This window comes from Salvelinus fontinalis, chromosome 23 (genome assembly GCF_029448725.1).
Source record: "Salvelinus fontinalis isolate EN_2023a chromosome 23, ASM2944872v1, whole genome shotgun sequence".
Taxonomy (NCBI): Eukaryota; Metazoa; Chordata; class Actinopteri; order Salmoniformes; family Salmonidae; genus Salvelinus; species Salvelinus fontinalis.
Genome location: NC_074687.1, coordinates 48,693,433 through 48,718,708, shown reverse-complemented (window position 1 = coordinate 48,718,708; position 25,276 = coordinate 48,693,433). Strand labels below are relative to the sequence as shown.

Genomic DNA, 25,276 nt, shown 5'->3' with positions numbered 1-25,276 from the left:
AGAAGCATGTCAAACGATGTATAGAATCAATCTTTAGGATGTTTTTAACATAAATCTTCAATAACGTTTCAACCGGAGAATTCCTTTGTCTTCAGAAATGCAATGGAAAGCAGGTCGCTCTCACGTGACCTCGCGTGTTAAGCTCGTGCCAGACACCTGACTCAAAGATCTCTCCTTCCCTCATTCTTCATAGTAGAAGCATCAAACAAGGTTTTAAAGACTTGACATCTAGTGGAAGCCCCGCGGAAGTGCAAAATGACCAATATCCCACTGTATATCGGATAGGCAAACCTACAAACCTCAGATTTCCCACTTCCTGGTTGGATTTTTTCTCAGGTTTTTGCCCGCCATATGAGTTCTGTTATACTCACTGACATCATTCAAACAGTTCTAGAAACTTCAGAGTGTTTTACTAATAATATGCATATCTTAGCCTCTGAGCCTCAGTAGCAGGCAGTTTACTCTGGGCACCTTTTCATCCAAGCTACTCAATACTGCCATCCAGCCATAAGAAGTTAATATCCTAATGGCTTTGGTGCAGGTCATGTTGTTCTTCATATTACCGTCTATGGTTAACTTCTTGAGAATACAGGGGGTGCTGTTTTCGCATTAGCATAATTTTCTCTACAGATTAAACTGCCTCTTATTCAATTATTGCTCTTACTATATGCATATAATTAATACCATTGGATAGAAAACAATCTATAGTTTCTAAAACCGTTTCAATTTTGTCTCTGAGTGAAACAGAAGTCATTTGACAGCACTTTCCCTGACCAAGAAGAAGAATGCAAGATGTGTATGCTCGCTTCAACGCTCTGCCTATATATGGTCACGCCACCTATGACCTGAAACACACTTCATTCGTCTTCCTCTGGGTGTCAAGAGGACGTCAGAGGAGAATATTTTTGTTTATCTTGTACTGACGTGAAATAAGACCTATTTCTTTGGCGTGACCGACAACTTCCGGTTCTCTGAATCGCGCGATTTGGAGGTGCGATTGTCTTCTGTTTTGCTGCCGTTACGGATGAAAACTATCTCCGTCTCGAAGTTTGTTTGATACATGTGACCATATCATCCTAATGTATGTTTTTTCAATATAGTTTAATCAGATTATTTGAATTTTTTCGGGAGTTCTGCCGTGTTCCGTTCTGTGACTTTTTTTTACTTTGGCCAGTCGACCAGTACATATGCTAAATGAAGAGGGAAAGTTGCCATTATAAATGGATTGAACGACTCATCAGGACTAAGGACACCTTGATCAACATTCTGATGAAAGATCAGCAATAGTAAGACCCAATTTACGATGTTATTTCATATATCTGTCGTGCATGTGAACTGGTCGTGGGCGCCCAGCTGGTTCTGGCTGGCGTGGCTATGCTAATTTAGCGCTACATTTTGTTTTCGCTATTAAACATTTAATAAATCTGAAATATTGTTTGGATTCACCAGATGTTGGGCTTTCAATATCTGTACGCTGTGTATTTTTTCTGAAATGTTTTAAGATAAGTAATTAGTTATATGACCTTGGTCTCTGTAATTGTTCTGGCTGCGTCGGCACTATTTCAGATTGCAGCTGCAATGTAGAACTGTGATTTATACCTGAAAAATGCACATTTTTCCCAAAAAAACTATGCTATACCATAAATATGTTATCAGACTGTCATCTTATGAAGTTGTTTCTTGGTTAGTGGCTATATATATTTTTATTTAGTCGAATTAGTGATAGCTACTGACGCAGGAAAAAACTGTTGGAGTAAAAAAATTGTGTCTTTTGCTAACGTGTTTAGCTAATAGATTTACATATTGTGTCTTCCCTGTAAAACATTATAAAAATCTGAAATGGTGGCTTTATTCACAGGATCTGTATCTTTCATTAGGTGTCTTGGACTTGTGATTTAATGATATTTAGATGCTACTATTTAATTGTGACGCTATGCTAGCGATGCTAATCAGTGTGGGGTGGGGTGGGGGGTGCTCCCGGACCCGGGGTAGGTGCTCGGTAGAGGTTAACAGAGGCTATATCAACATGTATTTGTCACATGCACAGGATACATAAGGTGTAAACGGTACAGTGAAATGGTTACTTTCATACTTGCAAATTAGCAATATTAAAAATAGAAAGTGTCAAGATAAAAAATATTTAAAATTATTAGATGATGTTTACCCAGACATACTTTGATGATGTCACGACTTCCGCCGAAGTCGGTCCCTCTCCTTGTTCGGGCGGCGACGTCACCGGCCTTCTAGCCATCGCCGATCCACTTTTCATTTTCCATTTGTTTTGTCTTTGTCTTACACACCTGGTTTCAATTCCCCAATTACTTGTTCATTATTTAACCCTCTGTTCCCGTTTGTTTGTGAGTGATTGTTTTTACGTAATACGGTCCGTTTATGTGGCCTCGCATATTTTGTATTGTATTTCTCTTTTTGAGTCAAATACGTTTATTTACTCATATCTGCTGTCCTGCGCCTGACTCCTCTACACCAGCTACACACAGACTACATTACAAATGGATCATGTGAAAGAAATGTTATAACCACCCCCAGCCACATCCAGCTAAGTGTATGGGTTACTATTGTCTAGACGTGTACACATGTTCATGAAATACAATAGATGGCCGTAATCACCCCAAGACACACCTGTCTAACTTGATGGGTCTTGTAATCATCTGGTGAAGTATAGTCTTTTGTTTAGACATGTAGAAGTAACCTAATGTTGCTATAAAGACAAGTTTAAGACACTTTGATATCTGTAACTTGCAGCTGTTTAGGCTATGTCTAGCATGAATTAGATTGAGCAATGAAGGCCCACTTGTGGTTTTCTTAAATTTTTTCATTTTTGATAGTATGGTACACATTACCATGGAAGGATTTAGAAGGGAAGAACTCCCTCAGACTTGTATTCCAGAGTCTGGGATCCGCACTATATTCAGCTGTTGCAACAGCTAATTTTTCAATGGCTGTCCGCTGGTCACAAACACAAAAGGCAGCTTAAACATCTTCAATTAAACCGTTACTGCGTTAAAGTACACATATACATTTGTGAATAACCACAATCCGTAAGGCTCAAATAGACAATGAGAGAGCATCAGTGTGATTCACATCAATGCGCTATGTAGATACTGTATCAATAACGAGTGATATCCATATCACCTGTAGGCTACACCAATGCTGTCGTCCTTACCTCCAAGTGTTAATTCCAGTCGAATAATCTTTGGATGCCGCCAGCAGTCGCACCATTGGAAGAAATACTTAGCTTGGCGTACAAAAGCCTATTCCTGCGATCAATCAAATCAAAACACTTGGTCAATGACTTGTGGTCAGACTCACTCAGACAGAACACATTTAAACTTGTGCCGAATGCCATTGAGAAAACAGAAAGATGTCAAATAATTTTTGCACAATTTTAAAGTAATTCGAGAAGTGTTCATTTAATCACAACATTTTTGCTGGTAACAACAGATCACAGTTGCAGATGTTTTTGTAATCAGTTAAATGTAATGGATCAAATCCCTTACTCCCCAACCCTGATTGGTACAGTAGATTTGATGTTGTAAATGAGGAAATACTTTATTTATATTATATGGAATGCTTGTGAAATAGACTAATCGCCCTTAGTCTGGTCATAAAGGACTAAATTGATCCGATGATAATACCAACCAGAAGGCGAACATATCTTGAAAGACTGGTTGCAAGCATCACTAAGGTAACACCGACATCATCTTTTCGGGGGCAGTAATGAGGTGACCAATAATGGCTGCAATTGAGTTTGGCTGTGCGGTTGAATTTAGTACTTATTGATGGTTTAATGAGACATCAACTGGTGATAATCTAGTGCCATCGATGGTCGCAATAGGGTCTGAAAGGTTTGGCCTAGAAAACTACTATGACCCCTTTATGGAAAGATTAGACTCTCATAAACACTATAGTTTTCTCCGTTTGTTTTGCTTCACGACCACCACATGTGTCTTTGGACTCGTCTGAAGTTGGTAAAGCCGATCTGCCAACTTATGTCTGTAGCGTCCAATGGCAGTCAATTAGTTGTTTAAAACCTGAAAAATAAGAGACATTTTGGTTCATTGCTAAGCACTACTAGTCACTTATTCATCTTCATCTAATATCCAATCATTAGGTGTAGTCATTACTCTTGTCACCGTCTCCATGTATTTGAGGTGTTGTTGTAGGATACATGTTGTAGGCTACATTTATCCAAGCAGCCCATGCAGCAGTAAATGCCTGTAATTATAACCCATTACAATTAACACGACTCACAGAAAGCATCCTACCGTCCCCTCTCCCTCCGTCTGTCACCTCCTTCTATCCATCCCTTGACATCTCTCCCTGCAACTCTATCCATCCATCTATAAATCTCTTCCCTCTTTCAATCCATCCAGCGTTTCCCTCCATCCAGCCTCATCCTTTCATCCATCCCCCATCCCTCCTTTTTCAGCCATTATTCCCCTACTTCCATTCGCTGTATCCGTCCATTCCCTCTATTCATGTGGAGATCATTATTCCGTGACGAGGAGAGTGTTAAGTGAAAAGACCAGATATCCACAGTAAAACAGGGGGGATATTAAATACGGAGCAGGTGGGCCAAGCTCCCTACACTACTACATTACAATCATCTCTCTCTCTCACTACAGTGTATAATAATCTGTGTGTGTGTGTGTGCAAGTGTATTTGTGAATCAGTGTGTGTGTATGAGTGTGTCTGTGTGTCTATGTTTGTGTCTGTGTGCGTGTTTGTGAATCATCAGGGTAGTCTGTGATCCTATAGTGCTAGCTAGCTCCAGGGTCTATCAGCCATGCAAATGAGCCCTGGTTCCTTTACCTTAATTAACAGTCCCAGGGGACAGTGTGGTGAATAACATGAGCTCTCCTCTCCTCCGCTCTCCACTTTCCAGTCTCCAGTGACAGGCATTGCAGAGCACTTACTCCTGCAAATTTTCACAAAAATGTAATCAGTATCCTACAACTACCTGTTATTGGTAGCTCAGGAGCTTAATTTCTACTTTGATTAAGGAATTTTATTCCACATTTCCTGCAATATATCTCTTTTTGAATTTTACCTATTCTCTTTTCCTTTTGAATGGGGTAGGAGGTCTCCAGTGTTCTTCCCCAACCACGAGAGGCAGAGAGGCAGAGAGGCAGAGAGGCAGAGAGGCAGAGAGAGAGAGAGGCAGAGAGAGAGAGAGAGAGAGAGAGAGAGAGAGAGAGAGAGAGAGAGAGAGAGAGAGAGAGAGAGAGAGAGAGAGAGAGAGAGAGAGAGAGAGAGAGAGAGAGAGAGAGAGAGAGAGAGAGATAAATAAACCAAAATAAAAGCAAAGTCTTCTCATTCTTTGCTGATAAAAACAAAGCTTTGACTCAATTTGTTATCAGGGTCTGCTATATAAATTTATGAAAGCACCAGAACAGTCTGCAGCACCTGGTCTCACCCTACTAAAATCTGAAGTCAAATGTCTACTGTTTGCTGATGATCTGGTGCTTCTGTCCCCAACCAAGGTAGGCATATAGCAGCACCTATATCTTCTGCACAGATTCTGTCAGACCTGGGCCCTGACAGTGAAACTGTAAAGAGCATTACCGAAGGTGGCTCCCCTTCCTGTTCGAGTGGCGCTCGGCGGTCGTCGTCGCCGGTCTACTAGCTGCCACCGATCCCTTTTTCCCTTTTCGTTTGGTTTTGTCTAATTGTTTTTACCTGTTTATTGTTTGGTTGTTAGGGTGGTGCTATTTAAGTTCGTTTAGCCCGCTTCTGTTTGTGCGGGCTTGTCTTTCTGTTTTTGTATGAGGTTGTTCGTATTATTGGGGTTTTCCACTGTCTGGATTTATTTTTCCCAGTGTGTACTGTATTCGAGTGGATTTTACGCCAATGTTTTGACGTTACCAGTTGTACTTCTGGTTGGACATTAAAGTGTGTTTTTTTCTCCCATATCTTTGCTCTCTGCGCCTGACTCCTCACACATTTTCCTCATCGATCGTAACAGAAACTCAGCAAAATAATCCAAAAAAGGTCCAGCTGCAAGGACCACAAATACAAATTCCATGTAGACTCTGTTGCTCAAGAGCACACAACAAACTATACCTACCTCGGCCTAAGCATCAGCACCACAGGTAACTTCCACAAAGCTGTTAACAATATGAGAGACAAAGCAAGAAGGGCCTTCTATGCCATCAAAAATGCCATCAAAAGGAACATAAAATTCGACATCACAATTAGGATCTGGCTAAAAATACTTGAATTAGTTATAGAACCCATTGCCCTTTATGGTTGAGGTCTGCCTTCCGCTCACCAACCAAGAATTCACACCAAATTGAGACTCTGCATGCAGAATTTTGCAAAAACATCCTCCGTGTACAACGTAAAACACCAAATAATGCATGCAGAGACGAATTAGGACGACACCCGCTAATGATCAAAATCCAGGAAAGAGCCATTAAATTCTACAACCACCTAAAATGAAGTGATTCCTAAACTTTCCATAACAAAGCCATCAGCTACAGAGCAATGAGCCTAGAGAAGAGTCCCCTCAGTAATGGGGCTCTGTTCACAAACACAATCAGAATCCACAGAGCCCCAGGACAGCAACACTGTTAGATCAAACCGAATCATGAGAAAAAAAAAGATTTGACACATTTGAAAGAATTAAACTAAAATACTGAGCAAACTGGAATGCTATTTGACCCTTAACAGAGGGTACACAATGGCAGAGTAGCTGACCACTGTGACTGACAGAAAAAACACTTTGAGTATGAGTATGTCGAGACTCAGTGAGCATAGCCTTGCTATGAAGAGAGGCCGCTGTAGGCAGACCTGACACTCGACAGAAAACAGGATATGTGCACACTGCCCACAAAATAAGTTGGTAACTGAGCTGCACTTCCTAACCCCCAGCCAAATGTATGACCATAATAGAGACACATACAGTGTATTCAGAAAGTATTCAGACCCCTTGAATTTTTGTTACGTTACAGCCTTAAGTCTAAAATGTATTTTTTTTACTCATCAATCTACACACAATACCCCATAATGACAATGCAAAAACAAGTTTTTATACATTTTTGCAAATGTATTAAAAAATAAATGTTAAAATCACATTTACATAAGTATTCTGACCGTTTACTCAGTACTTTGTTGAAGCACTTTTGGCAGCGATTACAGCCTTGAGTTTTCTTTGGTTTGACGCTACAAGCTTGGCATACCTGTATTTGGGGAGTTTCTCCCATTCTTCTCTTCAGATCCTCTCAAGCTCTCTCAGGTTGGATGGGGAGCGTTGCTGCACAGCTTTTTTCAAGTGGGCTATCATGTGCCTTTTACTGGGGAGTGGCTTCCGTCTAGCATAAAGGCCTGATTGGTGGAGTGCTGCAGAGATGGTTGTCCTTCTGGAAGGTTCTCCCATTTCCACAGAGAAACTATGGAGCTCTGTTAGAGTGACCATCGGGTTTTTAGTCACCTCCATGACCAAGGCCCTTCTCCCCCAATTGCTCAGTTTGGCTGGGCAGCCAGCTCTAGGAAGAGTTTTGGTGGTTCCAAAGTTTTTCCATTTAAGAATGATGGAGGCCACTGTGTTCTTGGGCACTTTCAATGCTGCAGAAATGTTTAGGTACCCTTCCCCGGATATGTGCCTCGACACAATCCTGTCTCAGAGCTCTATGGACAATTCCGTCGATCTAATGGCTTGGTTTTTGCTCTGACACCCACTGTCAACTGTGGGACCTTATATAGACATATATGTCCAATCAATTGAATATACCACAGTTGGACTCCAATCAAGTTGTATAAACATCTCAAGGATGATCAATGGAAACCGGATGCACCTGAGCTTAATTTTATACTCATAGCAAAGGGTCTGAATTACGTAAATAAGCTATTTCTGATTTTTATTTGTAACACATTTGCAAAAATGTCTTAAAACCTGCTTTCATTTTTTCATTTTGGGATATTGTGTGTAGCTGTGATGAGGAAAACAATTCCTTTAATCCATTTTAGAATAACAAAATGTGGAAAAAGCGAAGGGGTCAGAATACTTTCTGAATGCACTGTTTCCTCAGATTACACAGACCCACAAAGAATTTGAAAGCAAATCCAATTTTGATAAACTCCCATATCTATTAGGTGACATCCCACAGTGTGCCAGCACATCACCAAGATGTGTGACCTGTTGCAGCAAGAAAAGGACAACCAGTGAAGCACAAACGCCATTGTAAATACAAACCATATTTATTATTTATTCATTTTCCCTTTTGTACTTCAACTATTTGCACATTTTTACAACACTGTCCATAGCCATAATATCAACCAACTCTCACTGCAGAATTCATCAATGTTCTCCAAATGTCAAATTTCAAAGTGTTTTTGTTGCTCCTGCTGTTCTGTATCGTTCATCCTACTGCACTTTATACATTCTATTTCTCTAAACGTCAAATTGAGAAAGTTAAGAGTTACATTTAGACAATCATTCCAAAAGGTAAAGCTTAAAGTTTGGGATAGGGTTAAAATATTACGTTTAGTCACTCATTCCGAATGGTTAAGGTATGGGTTAAGTTTTGGGATAGGGTTAAAACACTAAGGTTAGACACTCATTCCAAATGGTTAAGGTTTGGGATAGGGTTACAACAAAAAATACAAAACCAGTGTCCACGACTGGGATTGAAAACACAACCTTCTGATCCAGAGTCATGGGATTACCCAAGCCTACTTGATGGTAAAAGCACTCCATGTTTCCCCTAGTGGCAGGTTTTTGAAGACATTTCCAATTTCGTCCAATTTAGACGTCAATCTTGAACGATCTCCCTGATTAATATAACATTTGAATTGTCTCTATTCTTTTGAAACGTTTGTGAGTGTACTGTGTAATTATAATTTCTGATAGTTTATTTCACATTTCTTTATGATCTATTTCACTTGCTTTGGCAATGTAAACATATGTTTCCAATGCCAATAAAGCCATTTCAATGGAATTAAATTGAGAGAGAGAACGCTGCCTGCCTGGCTGCCTGAGTGGACCACGGAAGCGTTGGAAACCTCCCACGAGGGGCCTTGTGTAATTCGATGCATGCTGTTCAAGCTTAGAGTATATTGTCTTCCCATTGCTTATGAAGCCTCCACCCACTGGCCCACCCTACATTTAGCTGATCACGTGACATGGGCGGGCAGGCTAAGTCATTTGCAAGTACAACAGTTCTCTGTGCAGCTCCCCATTCATTTCCTGAGAACTGCGAGAGCTCAGCAGCTGAGCGACAGAAGGGGAGGGAGCTGTGCACACAGAGAGGGAGAGAGAGAGAGTGAGAGAGAGAGAGCGAGAGAGAGCGAGAAAGGGGAACGAGAGAGCGAGAGAGAGGACTGGAGAAGAGAACTGTTTCCTACGGCTCTGCAGCTTCTGACAAGGTCCGTGCAAATTTTTCCTCCTGTTCTTCTCATGCCGTGGTTCTCATTGGTCATGTTTGTGGGATTGTGCCTAAGTGTGTGTGTGTGTGTGTGTGTGTGTGTGTGTGTGTGTGTGTGTGTGTGTGTGTGTGTGTCTGGTTCAGCTGTCATAGCTGAACCACGTATGACAACTCCTTGTTACCTAGGTACCTACCGCACACTGGCTGGCTGGCAGACCATGCATGCCATTGTGTCGGGTTGCTGTCAGAAGGAAACTGAATCAGTGTAGCACTGGACTCACTGGACCTATTTTCGATGTGAACGCACAAGCGGTGAGATGATTATAATGAGGAGTGACTGTAGACATCACCATAGCGTTAGGTTGGGATGCCTTTAAATCCTGCTTCCACCTCTGTCATGTGTTCTTGGCAGTGCTTTAGCTTGTTTTAACACCAGGAGTGGTGTATAGTTTGAAGTCATTGTTTTTTCTTCTGTGTTTGAGAAACAGTTTTTACTAAATTAGCTGGTGAAGATTTGGGTGAGAGTACAGTATAGTAGGAGTCTGTCAGGAGAAATAGTGCAGGATCCAAACTCCTTAGGAATTGACGAAAAAGTTTGCTGGTTGTCACAGCTGTTTGTGCATGTGATAGCTGCTTGTGTGTTTCTGTGAGTAAGTGTGTTTGTGTGTGTGTATGACGGCCTTGTTTGCCTCCTGTAAAGAAGCAGCAGAACCACAGAGAGAGACAGGGCTGTTACCAATGGGTTAAACATTCAGAAGCTCGGGTAGCAGAGGAAGGACACTGAGGGGGAGGTGTGTGTGTGCGTTTAGTATGTGTGTGTGTGTGTACGTGTGTGTGTGTATATGCGTTGGGCGGGTGTTGCATGGCTGGTGTCTTGGATGTCATCGGCAGTGGCTCTGACTTCTAGAGGGGTAATAATCATTGGTATTGATGGGTGTCTGTCACTGGGCTCAGAGGCTCAACTCAACCCAGGCAGGGGAATGGGAGGGTGGCTGAGTGGGGGCTGTGTGGTGGGGTGGCTGGGGGCTGGCCCTGGCCTGTTTTTTTCAATTACAGAGGACTGTGCCAGAGCTGTCAGCAAAGGCATTTGTACACTGGGGGTTGGGGGTCGGGGAGAGGCAAGGAGGGGAGGGGCCCCCCAAGGGACTGGGGAGAGAGGGAGTTGGAGACTCTGGCCCCTGTTCCTGGGTCTGATGTGGAAACTGAGTACTGACCTGCGTGACTTTACCCCTGTGCTGGAGAGAGACCCCGTCCCTGCCTTCAACACTGTGACAGCCACGGGGTGTGTGTGTGTGTGTGTGTGTGCTGCTCAAGGGTATTCATGGAGCCAGATTAGTGCTCAATTCAACTCTCACTTTAAATCCATTTACCATGGGCCCCTTTCAGTCAGCAATGTACTTCACATAGGTTACTGAATTTTATGGAACAAAGACATCCTGTAGATCACGTTCAATGATTTGGAGAAAACATAATAGAATACAAATTGAAGATGATGAGAATAGGTTGAAATTAGGTTTCTGACCATTTGACCAAGCGTGTAATCCCGCCACCGCTATCAAACTATTACTTTCAGTATATTTCGATTTCCTTTCTAGGCTGCTATTAGTAGTTCCACACCAAATAGATATATATAGAGATCAGCCTAGATAGTCAATTAAAAATGACCAATCAGCAAGAAACACAGTCTATCTGTCCAATCACCAGTGGACCTAGTCTATCTGTCTAATCAATTAAAAAGCACCTATCAGCAATTGACACAGCCACATCTGATTAATCAGCCAGTCTACTTGTCCAATCAGTAACAGACATTTTCTGAGTTCACGTGCTATCGGAGTTATCGAAAGCTCTTACTTCCCAGTGGGCCAATTTACTACAATGACCCTCCAAAGTCAGAATTACAAGTGGGAAACTCTTGAGTACATTTTGATACCCAAATTGCAGAGTTGGAATGTTTCACCACTGACCTTTCACCTTTTAAACATTTTTTTAAATGACACCCTTATCAATATGGATAACGTAGCTAGTCTGTTCGTAATTGTCAACGTTAAGCGAGCTAGCGAACGTTATAATTAACAATGTTAGCATGCTTATCGAGCTAGCTGAAAATGTTATTGGTTGAAGAATTGTTCCAACTTCAAAAGCACTTGAACACAATCATATCAGACTTACCAGTTCCCGGTGTCCTGTGTCCCACTAGCACACGAAGCCAGCAACAGTGTACCAGTCTACAGGGTTCATTCCAGTCCAATTATAATTGCTCTACAGGATCCTGCCACCTATGGCATCATCTGCCTGACACAGTGTAATAACAGTGACACAAATTGGAACCGTTGTTGACAGATGTAATCTTATGGAATGCTACACGTACAGTATTCTAAGACAACACACACTGAACTAAAATAGAAACATTACAAGTAAAGTGTCGGTCACATGTTTCATGAGCTGAAATATAAGATCATAGAAATTTTACATTCGCACACAACACTTATTGCTCTGGAACGTTGTGCACAAATTGGCTTACATCCCTGTTAGCCAGCATTTCTCCTTTGCCAAGAAAATCCGTCCACCTGACAGGTGTGGCATATCAAGGAGCTGATACAATGCCACAGATGTCTCAAGTTTTGAGGGAGCGTGGAATTGACATGCTGACTGCAGGAATATCCACCAGAGATGTTGCCAGACAACTGAATTGTCATTTCTCTACCATAAGCTGCCTCCAACATTGTTTTAGAGCATTTGGCATTACGTCCAACCGGCCACACAACCACAGACCATGTGTAACCACGCCAGCCCAGGACCTCCACATCCGGCTTCTTCGCCTGCGGGATCATCTGAGACCAGCCACCTTAACTGCTGCTAAAACTGTGGGTTGGCACCACCTAATTATTTCCGAACAAACTGTCAGAAACTGTCTCAGGGAAGCGTATCTGCGTGCTCGTCATCCTCACCAGGGTCTTCACCTGACTGCAGTTTGGCATCGTAACCGACTTTAGTGGGCAAACTGCTCACCTTCGATGGCCACTAGCACGCTGGAGAACTGTGCTCTTCATGGATGAATCCTGCTTTCAACTGTACTGGGCAGATGACAGTGTGTATGGAGTCATGTGGGCATGGGGTTTTGCTGATGTCAACTTTGTGAACAGAGTGCCCCATGGTGGTGGTGGGGTTATGGTATGGGCAGGCATAAGCTACGGACAACAAAAACAAAAACAATGTATTTTTATCGATGGCAATTTGAATGCACAGAGATACCGTGATGGGATCCTGAGGCCCATTGTCGTGCCATTCATCTGCCACCATCACCTCATGTTCCAGCATGATAATGCACAGCCCCATGTCGCAAGGATCTGTGCACAATTCCTGGAAGCTGAAAATGTCCCAGTTCTTCCAGGGCCTGCATACTCACCACATATGTCACCCATTGAGCATGTGTGGGATGCTCTGGATTGACGTGTAAGATAACGTGTTCTAGTTCCCACCAATATCCAGCAACTTCGCACAGCCATTGAAGAGGAAGTGGGACAACATTCCACAGGCCACAATCAGCAGTCTGATCAACTCTACGCAAAGGAGATGTGTCGCGCTGCATGAGGCAAATGGTGGTCACACCAGATATTGACTGTTTTTTTGTATCCTACGCCCCTACTTTTTTTGAAGGTAAATATTTGACCAAGGCATGTAAAATACATAAATAAGGGCCTAATGAATGTATTTCAATATACTGATTTCCTTATATGAACTGTACCTCAGTAAAATGTTGGACATTGTTGCATGTTGCATTTATATTATTGTTCTGTGTACATTGTCATAATAGGTTGGACAGATTCAGTTTTTAACAAAGCTTTTTTCTGATAAATTACTTCATTGCACCCGCCATGGAGTTCAGTTTTATAATATTGACATGTGTTCCAGCTGCTTGCCGTAGTTTTGAAGTAATAGTGTAAAAACAGGCCTTATTTTAGGCAGTTTTCACCCTGTGGGCTCCTATTAGTTCTATTGAGCACCTTCTCTCCTTCTGAACGTTCTATTCCCAGCCCATTGTTCTGTATCACAATGCAAGCTTCACTGGTGTTAGCAATGAGCTAGCGTTACCTCAGGTAACTTGATATTAACAAGGTTATGGCTACTTGGTGAGCACCTCCTATGTGCGTGCACGCTTGTGGGGTCACAATTTTTTTTAATGGGTGTAATAGTAAAGACCATAGGCAGCTCGTGAGTTTCAAGTTTGGGGAAGCTTACAGTTTAACATACAATTTAAACTGCTCTGCATGCCAGTTATGCTTATTTTTGCACATTTTCATGGAACAGATTCATTTCAATAATAACATTTATGTTTTTCAAAAACATTATTTTGTTCTTTCTAAATGGCTGCTGGGTATTTTGATACATGTGACCTCTGTTCATTTTGTATGCTATGAACTGAGCATATGTTGCACAGGTTCACTGAGTTGCAAACCACATGAATGGGTCTAGCTCATTGCTTAGCAGCTAATGGTGATTTGTAGATCTGACGCAGTTGCTATCCCAGATTATGAGCCCAGCAAGGTATGTAGTACCCACAGATGGCCACAGCGAGGCTTAAAAGAGCGGGAGAGCTATAAACCCATTCTGGTTTTTTTTTGCAGAAAAACAAACAAACCTTAAACCCTATCCCTAGGTCTATCCCTTAAACAAGTTCGTTCTAACCCATATTTTAGCCCTACTCCTGAATAGACAGTAAAAGGGGTTAACTAACCTCATCCAATAGCAGACACCTGTCAATGAATGTAATCTGGATTAATTCATGTTTGTATACTGTCGAGCACAGTATGTCGTAGATTATCTCATCTGGTGGATGCAAGAATCCGGCTACGTTGAGCGAAGGGCAGAGGCGTAAGGGGAGAGGCAAGAGGGGAGTGCTCCCCCCTCACACAGTGTGCATTGCGGGATAGCCCTGGCCTGTTTCCATCTGTGTATGTGATGGCCCCTGAGCACAGAGGGCGTTGTATGTGTCTAAAATATACTTATGTATCAAAAGTTAAAGTTAAAGTATAAATCATTTCAAATTCCTTGTATTAAGCAAAGCAGACAGCACCATTTTCTTGTTTAAAAGATTTATGGATAGCCAGGGGCACACTCCAACACTCAGACATCATTTACAAAAGATCATTTGTGTTTAGTGAGTCCACTAGATCAGAGGCAGAAGGGATGACAATGTGTTGTCTTGATAAGTGTGTGAATTGGAAAATTTTCCTGCCCTGCTAAGTATTCAAATTGTAACCAGTACTTTGGGGTGTCATGTAACATGTATGGAATAAAAAGTAAAAAAATGATTCTTTAGGAATGTAGTGAAGTAAAAGTTGTCAAACATATACATAATCAAGTGAAGTACAGATACGCCAAAACCTACTTACGTAGTACTTTAAAGTATTTTTACTTAAGTACTTTACACCACTGTGTGTGTGTGTGTGGGGGGGGGGGGGGGGGGGGTTGGAGTAGAGGAAGGGGAGAAAGGGTCTGGCTATATTTGTTGACACAGGCAGAAACATTAGCGTCATCCTCAGATTCTCTTGTCAAATAAGTGTGAAATCCTCAAATTTTCTGGGCCAGTGTGGTTATCTATGGACTGGACTGAGGAAGAGTGAGAGTGCTAGCCCACTTTTTGTGCAATCAGACATAGACAAGCCTGTCTTTCTTGAGGAAAGACAGAAAATGCATTTTGGGACTCTGCAACAGATAGCAGCTAAGTGACAAGCAAGGACAAACAACAGAGCAGACATTGAGCGACAGTGCAAACATTGTTACGTCACAGTCTAGCCATGGTGCATGGAATAAAAAGAAAACAACTTCTACAACAGATACTCAGCCACCCTCTGAGAAAAACTGGGTGAAAAACATTACGTTCTCATACATTCCCCCAAAATCCTCATTGTTTGGGTTTAAAAGTTAGGGGCTTACTGGTTAATACGATCCTCGGCCTGGCTTGGGCCCAGTTTCCCAACACGTTTTCCCAAACTTAGCCTGAAGATGCTTTTGGGAAACCTGTCCCTGAGTGATAACATGAGGTGACTCACTAGGAAGGATGACACCCACAGTTCCTATACTGTGGAAGTAATCACAGATCTGACATGACTATATTGGTCAAAATTATATGAATGGATCTCTTCCTTTTATCCCATATTTCATGATATCAAATATCCAACTCCCAAAGGGCTCAGGAGAGGCAAAGGTCGAGTCACGTGTCCTTAACACCAGCCCGCCAGTTACACAACTGTGTCAGAGGAAACACCATCCAGCCGCCCAGCCCGCCACATGGAGTTGGTAGAGCACGATGAGCCAAGTAAAGCCCCCTCGGCCAAACCCGGATGATGCTGCATCAATTGTTCACCACCCTATGGGACTCCCAGTCACAGCCAGTTGTGACACAGCCTGGGATCGAACCCCAGGCTGTAGTGACGCCACAACACTGCGATGCATTGCCTTAGACCGCTGAACCACTTGGGAGGCCACGGCTTCCCTTTACTAATCAGACTCTGTAAAACTGACGATTAAGTGAGGAAGATAGGGAGGGAGGAAGGAAGGAAGGGTAAGAAAGGAAAAAGAAAGAAAGAGAGCAAGAGAAAGAGAGATAGAAAAATAAAGAATGACAGAGAGAAAAAGAAAGAGAGAAAGAAAGAAAGACACCATTTTGAAGATTAATCAAACAGGTCCAAGGTGTTACCTGCCTAGTTATCCATGTTCATTCTACGAAACTGCTTGTCACTCTGTTGAATATTTCAGAAAACCAGCTACATACATACTGCAGGATGCCGTACAGATCAGTGTGAACTTTCATTCCAGTTGTAGGTCAAGTGTTACGGGGGGGGAATTATGCAAACAACATGTGGAATCCATTTGAAGAGCCTTTGGCATTCCAGAGCTTGTGTACATCCCAAATGGTACCCTATTCCCTATATGGTGCAGTGTAACATGTAGTGCACTATAAAGGGAATAGGGTACCATTGGGACGTAGCCCTGGTTTAGTTTTAACAAGGCCACAGCCATGTTAATGTATGTTCACGTTATGGACCATAACTCCTTCAATTAAGTCGCTAAACCACAGAGACTGTATTAGCTGAAAATGAAATGAGAATAACAGCGGTTTAAGAGAAACTGTGCGTGTGTGTTGTGTGTGGAGGGACGAGGGAGAGAGGGAATAGGGCTTTACTTGGTGAGCGAGAAAGAGAGAGTGATATAATGAGAGAGAGAAAGAGTACATAAGTAACTGAAGTAAACACAGCTGCTAGTTTTCTTAAGTGAAGTATGATTACTGGAATGAGTCAAACTTAGGGGAAGTGATTTTCCCCCCTTTTTAAAAATAGGCATAGTAAGATTTCATATAATGAGAGTCAGTGATTAGGAATGTTTTCCTTGGTACGGTATTGTCTGTTTTCATGCAGTCAGTGTGTGTGTGTGTTTGTGTGTGTGTGTGTGTGTGTGTGTGTGTGTGTGTGTGTGTGTGTGTGTGTGTGTGTGTGTGTGTGTGTGTGTGTGTGTGTGTGTGTGTGTTGGAGTGAATGTGCTAACTTGAGTAAGCGTTTGAGTGTATAAGTCTGGTGGCATGTGTGTATACAGTACCAGTCAAAACTTTGGACAAAACCTACTCATTCAAGGTTTTTCTTTATCTTTACTATTTTCTACATTGTAGTGAAGACATCAAAACAATGAAATAACACATATGGAATAATGTAGTAACCAAAAAAGTGTCAAACAAATCCAAATAAATGTTATATTTGAGATTCTTCAAAGTAGCCACCCTTTGCCTTGATGACAGCTCTGCACACTCTTGGCATTCTCTCAACCAGCTTCATGAGGTAGTCACCTGGAATGTATTTCAATCAACAGGTGTGCCTTGTTAAGTTTATTTGTGAAATTTTATCCTTCTTAAAAACTTCTTCAGGCTGCAGGGTGAATATTGAAAAAAATGGAAAATATGCGCACATTTTCAAACGGCCTCTTAAGAAATTTTTGATATTCCAATATGAATATATTTACTATTATTGGATAGAAAACAGTCTATAGTTTCTAAAAACGTTTGAATTATTTCTCGAATTTGAACAGAACTATTTTTACAGCCCATTTCCTATCCAGAATTGAGATTTCCAAAATGCGATGTCTCTCTTTAAGACCTTGTCTATAAAAGGTCATGACACTTAGGACCGTAGAAACACGTCATACGCCTTCATCTGGGTGTAATGCGGAAGTGAGAGTTGAAAGGAGTCGAATATCTCTTCCAGGGACTGAATAGTACATCTTCTTGTGAGACCTGCGCAGTTTAATTTTTTTTCCGGGCGGGAGGCAGAATCTGGACTCGGCTTCTGGAAGACGCTCGATAAAGGTGAATATGATCTCTGGCTACGATATTATTTGATACATGTCACAAAATCATCCTAAAGTATGTTTTTTCAATATACTTTAATTATATTATTGCAATTTATTCTGGACTTTAGACGTGATGCTTTGGAAGAATTTTTTGAAGAAGGAGAGGTTAGCGCCGCACGGCCATTGTGCTTGCTAACCAAAGAGGGAAATATTTCGTTCTGGAACCCAACTAAAGACTGTACTGGACAATGGACCCCGTTACAACATTCTGATGGAATATCAACAAAGATAAGAACCCAATTTGGGATGCTTTTTCATATATCTGTCGAACTGTGCTATGCTAACTGTGCTATGCTAGCGCTTGACTAGAATCAATGCTGCCGTATGCTAGCTTATGTTGTTAGCTAATATAACGATATATTGTGTTTTCGCTGTAAAACACTTCAAAAATCGGAAATATTGGCTCTATTCACACGATATTTGTCTTTCATTAGCTATCCACCATATGTTTTTCTGAAATGTTTTATGAGGTGTAATTAGTAGTTGACGTTGGTGTCTGTATTTTCTCTGGCTACTCCCGTGTGATTTCAGACTGTAGCTACGCTGTAGCAATGATGGGAGCAGTAATGTAAAACTGATTTATAGCTAAAATATGCACATTTTATGAACAAAACATAGATTAATTGTGTAACATGTTATAGGACTGTCATCTGAGGTAGTTTTTTCTAGGTTCTTCAGGTTGGTTCTAGGTTATTTCGGTTGGCTTGTGCATGCTACTTGAATCATAATTCATACATCATAATCATAATCATACGTGTCTGTCCACTTTTTTATTTGGTGGTGAGCTAACATAAATATATGTGGTGTTTTCTCTGTAAAACATTAAAAAAATCGGACATGTTGGCTGGATTGACAAGATGTTTATCTTTCAAATGCTGTATTGGACTTGTTAATGTGTGAACAGTTAAATATTTTTAAAAAATAGATTTTGAATTTCGCGCCCTGCAGCTGTTGTCATATTCGTTCCGACGTCGGGCTTGCAGCCCAAACAGGTTATTAATGTGTTTGTTGTAACAAAGTAGGGGTGGTATACAGAAGATAACCCTATTTGGTAAAAGACGCCCAAAGCCTCCTTCGCACCAAAGCCTCCTTCGCTCATGCTGCCAAACATACCTTCGTAAAACTGACTATCCTACCGATCCTTGACTTTGGCGATGTCATTTACAAAATAGCCTCCAACACTCTACTCAGCAAATTGTATGATAGTCTATCACAGTGCCATCCGTTTTGTCACCAAAGCCCCATATACTACCCGCCACTGCGATCTGTATGCTCTCGTTGGCTGGCCCTCGCTACATATTCATTGCCAAACCCACTGGCTCCAGGTCATCTACAAGTCTCTGCTAGGTTAAGCCCCACCTTATCTCAGCTCACTGATCACCATATCAACACTCACCCATAGCACTCGCTCCAGCAGGTATATTTCACTTGTGATCCCCAAAGCCTACACCTTCTTTGGCCCCCTTTCCTTCCAATTCGCTGCTGCCAATGACTGGAACGAATTGCAAAAATCACTCTAGCTGGAGACTTATCTCCCTCACTAATTTTAAGCATCAGCTGTCAGAGCAGCTTACCGATCACTGCACCGTACACAGCACATCTGTATATAGCCCTCCCAACTCCCTCATCCCTATATTGTTATTTATTTTTCTTGCTCTTTTGCACCCCAGTATCTTTACTTGCACATCATCATCTGCACATCTATCACTCCAGTGTTAATGCAAAATTGTAATTTTTTCTCCACTATGGCTAATTTATTGTCTTATCTCCCTAATCGAACTACATTTGCACACACTGTATATATATTTTTATTTTGTGTTATTGACTGTACGTTTGTTTATCACCATGTGTAACTCTGTGTTGTTGTTTTTGTCGCACTGCTTTGCTTTATCTTGGCCATGTTGCAGTTGTAAATTAGAACTTGTTTTTGCCTGGCCTAACTGGTTAAATCAAGGTGAAAAAATAAATAAAAAAATGACCAGGCCTACCACTGTTGTGTCATCGGCAAACTTGATGATGGTGTTGGAGTCGTGCCTGGCCATGCAGTCATGAGTGAACAGGGAGTAGAGGAGGGGACTGAGCATGCACCCATGAGGGGCCCCCATGTTCATGACCAGCGTGTCGGATGTGTTGTTTCCTACCCTCACCACCTGGGGGCGGCCTGTCAGGAAGTCCAGGATCCAGTTGCAGAGGGAGATGGTCAGTCCCAGGTTACTGAGCTTAGTGATGAGCTTGGAGGGCACTAAGATGTTGAGCTAAAGTAAATGAACAGCATTCTCATGAAGGTGTTCATCTTGTCCAGGTGGGAGAGGGCAGTTTTTGGAGTGCAATTGCATAATCTGTTTGTGTGGTCTGCAAATTGGAGTGGGTCCAGGGCCAGCCTTTCAAACCATTTCATGGCTGTTTCCTATAATCCATGGCTTCTCTGGGGACAAAACAGTCTCACTTCATCGGACCACTTCCGTATTGAACACGTCACCAGTACTTCCTGTTTGAGTTGTTGCATGTAAGCAGGAATCATGAGGATAGAGTTATGGTCAGATTTGCCAAATTGAGGGCAAAATTGAGAGCTTTGTATGCGTTTCTGTGTGTGGAGTAAAGGTGATCAGAGTTTTGTTTACTCTCGCTGCACAGGTGACATGCTGGTAGAAATGAGTTAAGACGGAGTTCAGTTGCCCTGCATTAACTTCTTGAGAATACAGGGGGTGCTGTTTTTGCATTAGCATAATTTCCTCTACAGATTAAACTGCCTCTTATTCAATTATTGCTGTTACTATATGCATATAACCATATACCATTGGATAGAAAACAAGCTATGGTTTCTAAAACCGTTTCAATTTTGTCTCTGAGTGAAACAGAAGTCATTTGACAGCACTTTCCCTGAGCAAGAAGAAGATTGCAAGATGTGTATGCTCGCTTCAACGCTCTGCCTATATATGGTCACGCCACCTATGACCCGAAACACACTTCATTCGTCTTCCTCTGGGTGTCAGGAAGACGTCAGAGGAGAAATGTTTTGTTTATCTTGTACTGACGTGAAATAAGACCTATTTCTTTAGCGTGACCGACAACTTCCGGTTCTCTGAAACGCGCGTTTTAGAGGTGCAATTGTCTTTTGTTATGCTGCCGTTACGGATGAAAACTATCTCCGTCTCGAAGTTTGTTTGATACATGTGACCATATCATCTTAATGTATGTTTTTTCAATATAGTTTAATCAGATTATTTGAATTTTTTCGGGAGTTTTGCCGTGTTCCGTTCTGTGAGTTTTTTAACTTTGGACAGAACCGTGCTAGTCGACCAGTACCTATGCTAAATGAAGAGGGAAAGTTGCCATTGTGAATGGATTGAACGACTCATCAGGACTAAGGACACCTTTATCAACATTCTGATGAAAGATCAGCAATAGTAAGACCCAATTTACGATGTTATTTCATATATCTGTCGTGCATGTGAACTGGTCGGGCGCGCCCAGCTGGTTCTGGCTGGCGTGGCTATGCTAATTTAGCGCTACATTTTGTTTTCGCTATAAAACATTTAATAAATCTGAAATATTATTTGGATTCACCAGATGTTGGGCTTTCAATATCTGTACGCTGTGTATTTTTTCTGAAATGTTTTAAGACAAGTAATTAGTTATATGACGTTGGTCTCTGTAATTGTTCTGGCTGCATCAGCACTATATCAGATTGCAGCTGCAATGTAGAACTGTGATTTATACCTGAAAAATGCACATTTAAAAAAAAAAAACTATGCTATACCATAAATATGTTATCAGACTGTCATCTTATGAATTTGTTTGTTGGTTAGTGGCTATATATATTTTCATTTAGTCGAATTAGTGATAGCTACTGACGCAGGAAAAAACTGTTGGAGTAAAAAAATGGTGTCTTTTGCTAACGTGTTTAGCTAATAGATTTACATATTGTGTCTTCCCTGTAAAACATTTAAAAAATCTGAAATGGTGGCTTTATTCACAAGATCTGTGTCTTTCATTGGGTGTCTTGGACTTGTGATTTAATGATATTTAGATGCTACTATTTATTTGTGACGCTATGCTAACGATGCTAATCAGTGTGGGGGGGGGTGGGGGGTGCTCCCGAATCCGGGTTAGGTACTCGGTAGAGGTTAAAATCACCGGCCACTAGTAGTGCCGCCACTAGGTGAGCATTTTCTTGTTTCCTTATGGCCCAGTACCCTAAGTGTCAGGTAGCCTAGCGGTTAAAAGCTTTGGGTCGGTAACTGAAAAATCGCTAGTTCGAATCCCCGAGCTGACTAGGTGAAAAATCTGAGGATGGCTCATAATAATGGCTAGAATGGAGCCAATGGAATGGCATCAAGCACATGGATACCATTCCACTAATTCCGCTCCAGCCCTTACCACGAGCCCATTCTCCCCAGTTGAACTGCCACCAACCTCAGTTTTCTTCACAATCGTGTTAAATAGTATGTTCCACAGCTTATCATGAGGTGTACTAACTCAGGTGAGCAGAACCTCGAGACTTCCTTAACATTAGAGATCACGCACCAGCTGTTGTTAATTAACAAAGAAACACACCTCCTCCCTTGATCTTACCCGACGCTGCCGTTTGACCCTGCCGATGGGTAGATAAACCAGCTAGATGTATATTATCCTTGTTCGGCCACGTCTCCATGAAACATATAATATTACAATACTCCAGGCCCCGTTGATAGGTTAGTTTCAGATGATGCTCGTCCAGTTTGTTCTCCAGTGATTGTATGTTCCCCAATGTAACGGAGAGTAGAGGCGGATTATTTGTTCTGATTATTTTATCGGCCTCTCTTGCGCAGTCTTTAATTTTTAGTAGTCTCTGGGATTAGGGCCTGATCCGGGGTGAGCAGTATGTCCTGCGTCACCGACTCGTTAAAGTAGAAATCTTCATCCAAATTGAGGTTAGTGATGGCTGTTCTGATGTCCAGAAGCTCTTTTCGGTCATAGGAAATCTACAGAAAAAGTTGAGATCAGCACAAAAAACACACAAAATAGCAATAAAAACAGGACGCCATAGAAAAACATGGAAGGTCAGAGAAGAAAGTCTATGTAAGCACTGTGGGTCGGGTGAAGTAGAGAATGAGCAACACTTCCTACTACTAATTTTAAGAAAGAATTGCATTATTTCTTGAACTGCCTGTGGAGAGAAAATCTTCATTTTATTAGCAGAAAACCTACAGAAAGTAGATATTGCTGCAGATGATGTCCTGGCCTGCCGTAATATAATAGAGACAATAGCTCCCGCCATGTCATACACGTGAGTACATTTAGATGTAATTTCTCAATTGTTGCTGTTTGTTTACTTTTTTGTGTCTTATTTTCCATGTATCCTTGTTTTTGTTGATATATATAATTGTTGCTCAAACATATTGTTCATTTATATAATACTTCATATACATTGCTTTGGCAACAGTGGCAACCACTCATTCGTGCCAAAAAAGCATTTTTTTAATTGAAGAGAGAGAGAGACAGAGCAACTGAGTAATTTTTTTATAGATTTTTTTTAACACAGCTGCTGACACCACTGCACGTTTATGTGGGGGGAAGGGTGTGTGCCTGTGTGTGTGTGCGTGTGCGTGTGCGTGTGTGTGTGTGTGTGTGTGTGTGTGTGTGTGTGTGTGTGTGTGTGTGTGTGTGTGTGTGTGTTTTGTGTGTGTGCGTATGCATGTGTGTGTGTCTGCGTGTCTGTGTTGGGGGGTTCCACAGAGGCCATCCTATTCTGTTTTTCAACATGTCCGACCATTCAGTCGTGGTTAAGGATTGAAACGGAACTCCATGCTTTCTATGGAACTGAAACCTGTGAGCTGTGCACATCTCATCTACAATCATGACAACTCAAATCGGTAGTCTTTCAAAATCACTTCAATACTTCTTTGACTGGGTCTGTGAATCTTAAGTATGCTTTTTCCAATGGTGAACACTTAAAACGGCACTGCCATGAGCACAGTTTTTTTTGCCTCCAGATCTGAGGCACATGATGCAATCAGACATCAGGCTGCAACCTCTTTCAGGAGTGCTGTGTGTGTGTGTCTGTGTGTTGAGAGTATTCACTTAGTGGTTAAACAGGGGTTTCCCTTGGTGCTACTTGGTGTGTGTGTGTACAGCATATGTGCGTGTGTGTATGTGTGTGTTAAGTGTAGTGTACATTGTTCTACTCACCCAGGGAACTCTGATGTCTAGAGACAGCAGCATGCATGTATGTGTATGAGTGCAGCGCAGCACAGGGCAGGGTGGGTGCAGGCAGAGGTCACAGGAGTGTGTGTATACTGTAGCAGACAGATTTAGACGGGGAACTGAAGAGTGGGGCCCAGGAAGCCAGACTGACTTAACAAGAAGTGGGTAAACCTACAACACATACATCTAGATGTGACAGCAAACGCACACACACACACACACACGCACACACACACACACACACACACACACACACACACACACACACACACACACACACACACACACACACACACACACACACACACACACACACACACACACACACACACACACACACACACACACACACACACACACACACACACACACACACACACACACACACACACACACACACACACAGGACAGAAAAACACTTGACTCCTACTTTCAGTCTGACTTTGTTGGGTTGTTCTATGAAATGGGTGCCCTTTGATATTTTAAGTAGAAGTTATGAACCAATATTGATTTTAAAAGCCTGTTGTATTAAATGAAGTGCACTTTCATATATACCACATGGAGCATCAATAAATCAGATTTTTAATATGAATAAAGGCTTGCTAAAGTGCCAAAATTCAGCCTTTTGTCTTGTCCCTCCATCAACCCCATGTCACTTCTAGGAAGATTTCAACCCACTTAAAAAAAAAAAAAAAAAGATCTAAATTTCACCATCATTATGAAGGCCTAGTTAATTTGCTTCTTTTATTATTTATATTCATGTGATTAGTGAGACATTTAAATCTTTCCCTCATGTTAACCTGTCTAGGATCAGCGTGGCGCTAGCGGCACACCCCCCCCCCCCCCACTGAAAAACCAGTGCCGCGAAATTCAAAAAAAATATTTTTTTAAAATATTTAACTTTCACACATTAAAGTCCAATACAGCTAATGAAAGACACAGATCTTATGAATCCAGTCAACATTTCCGATTTTTAAAATGTTTTACAGGGAAGACACAATATGTAAAGATGTACATCTATTACCTAAAAACACATTAGCATAATCCACCATCTTTTATTTGTCCACCAACACCAGTAGCCATCACCAATTCGGCTAAACTAAGATATTTATAGCCCCTAACCAACAAAAAAACTCATTAGATGACAGTCTGATAACATATTTATGGTATGGGATAGGTTTTGTTAGAAAAAAGTGCATATTTCAGGTATATGGCATAGTTTACAATTGCACCCACCATCACAAATGGACTAGAATAATTACAATGAGCAACGTGTTTACCTAACTACTAATCATCAAACATTT

At 41.6% G+C, this 25,276-nt stretch overlaps 1 protein-coding gene across 1 annotated transcript in view; it reads left to right on the top strand.

Moving 5' to 3' along the window:
- Window positions 1-9,163: 9,163 nt before the first annotated feature.
- The window catches only part of LOC129821425 (Krueppel-like factor 12), a 150,240-nt gene continuing 134,127 nt past the window's right edge, over window positions 9,164-25,276 (top strand). The window contains exon 1 of the mRNA XM_055879065.1: window positions 9,164-9,387. The gene's annotated coding sequence lies outside the window, so the exon portion shown is untranslated. The remainder of the gene's footprint in view (window positions 9,388-25,276) is intronic.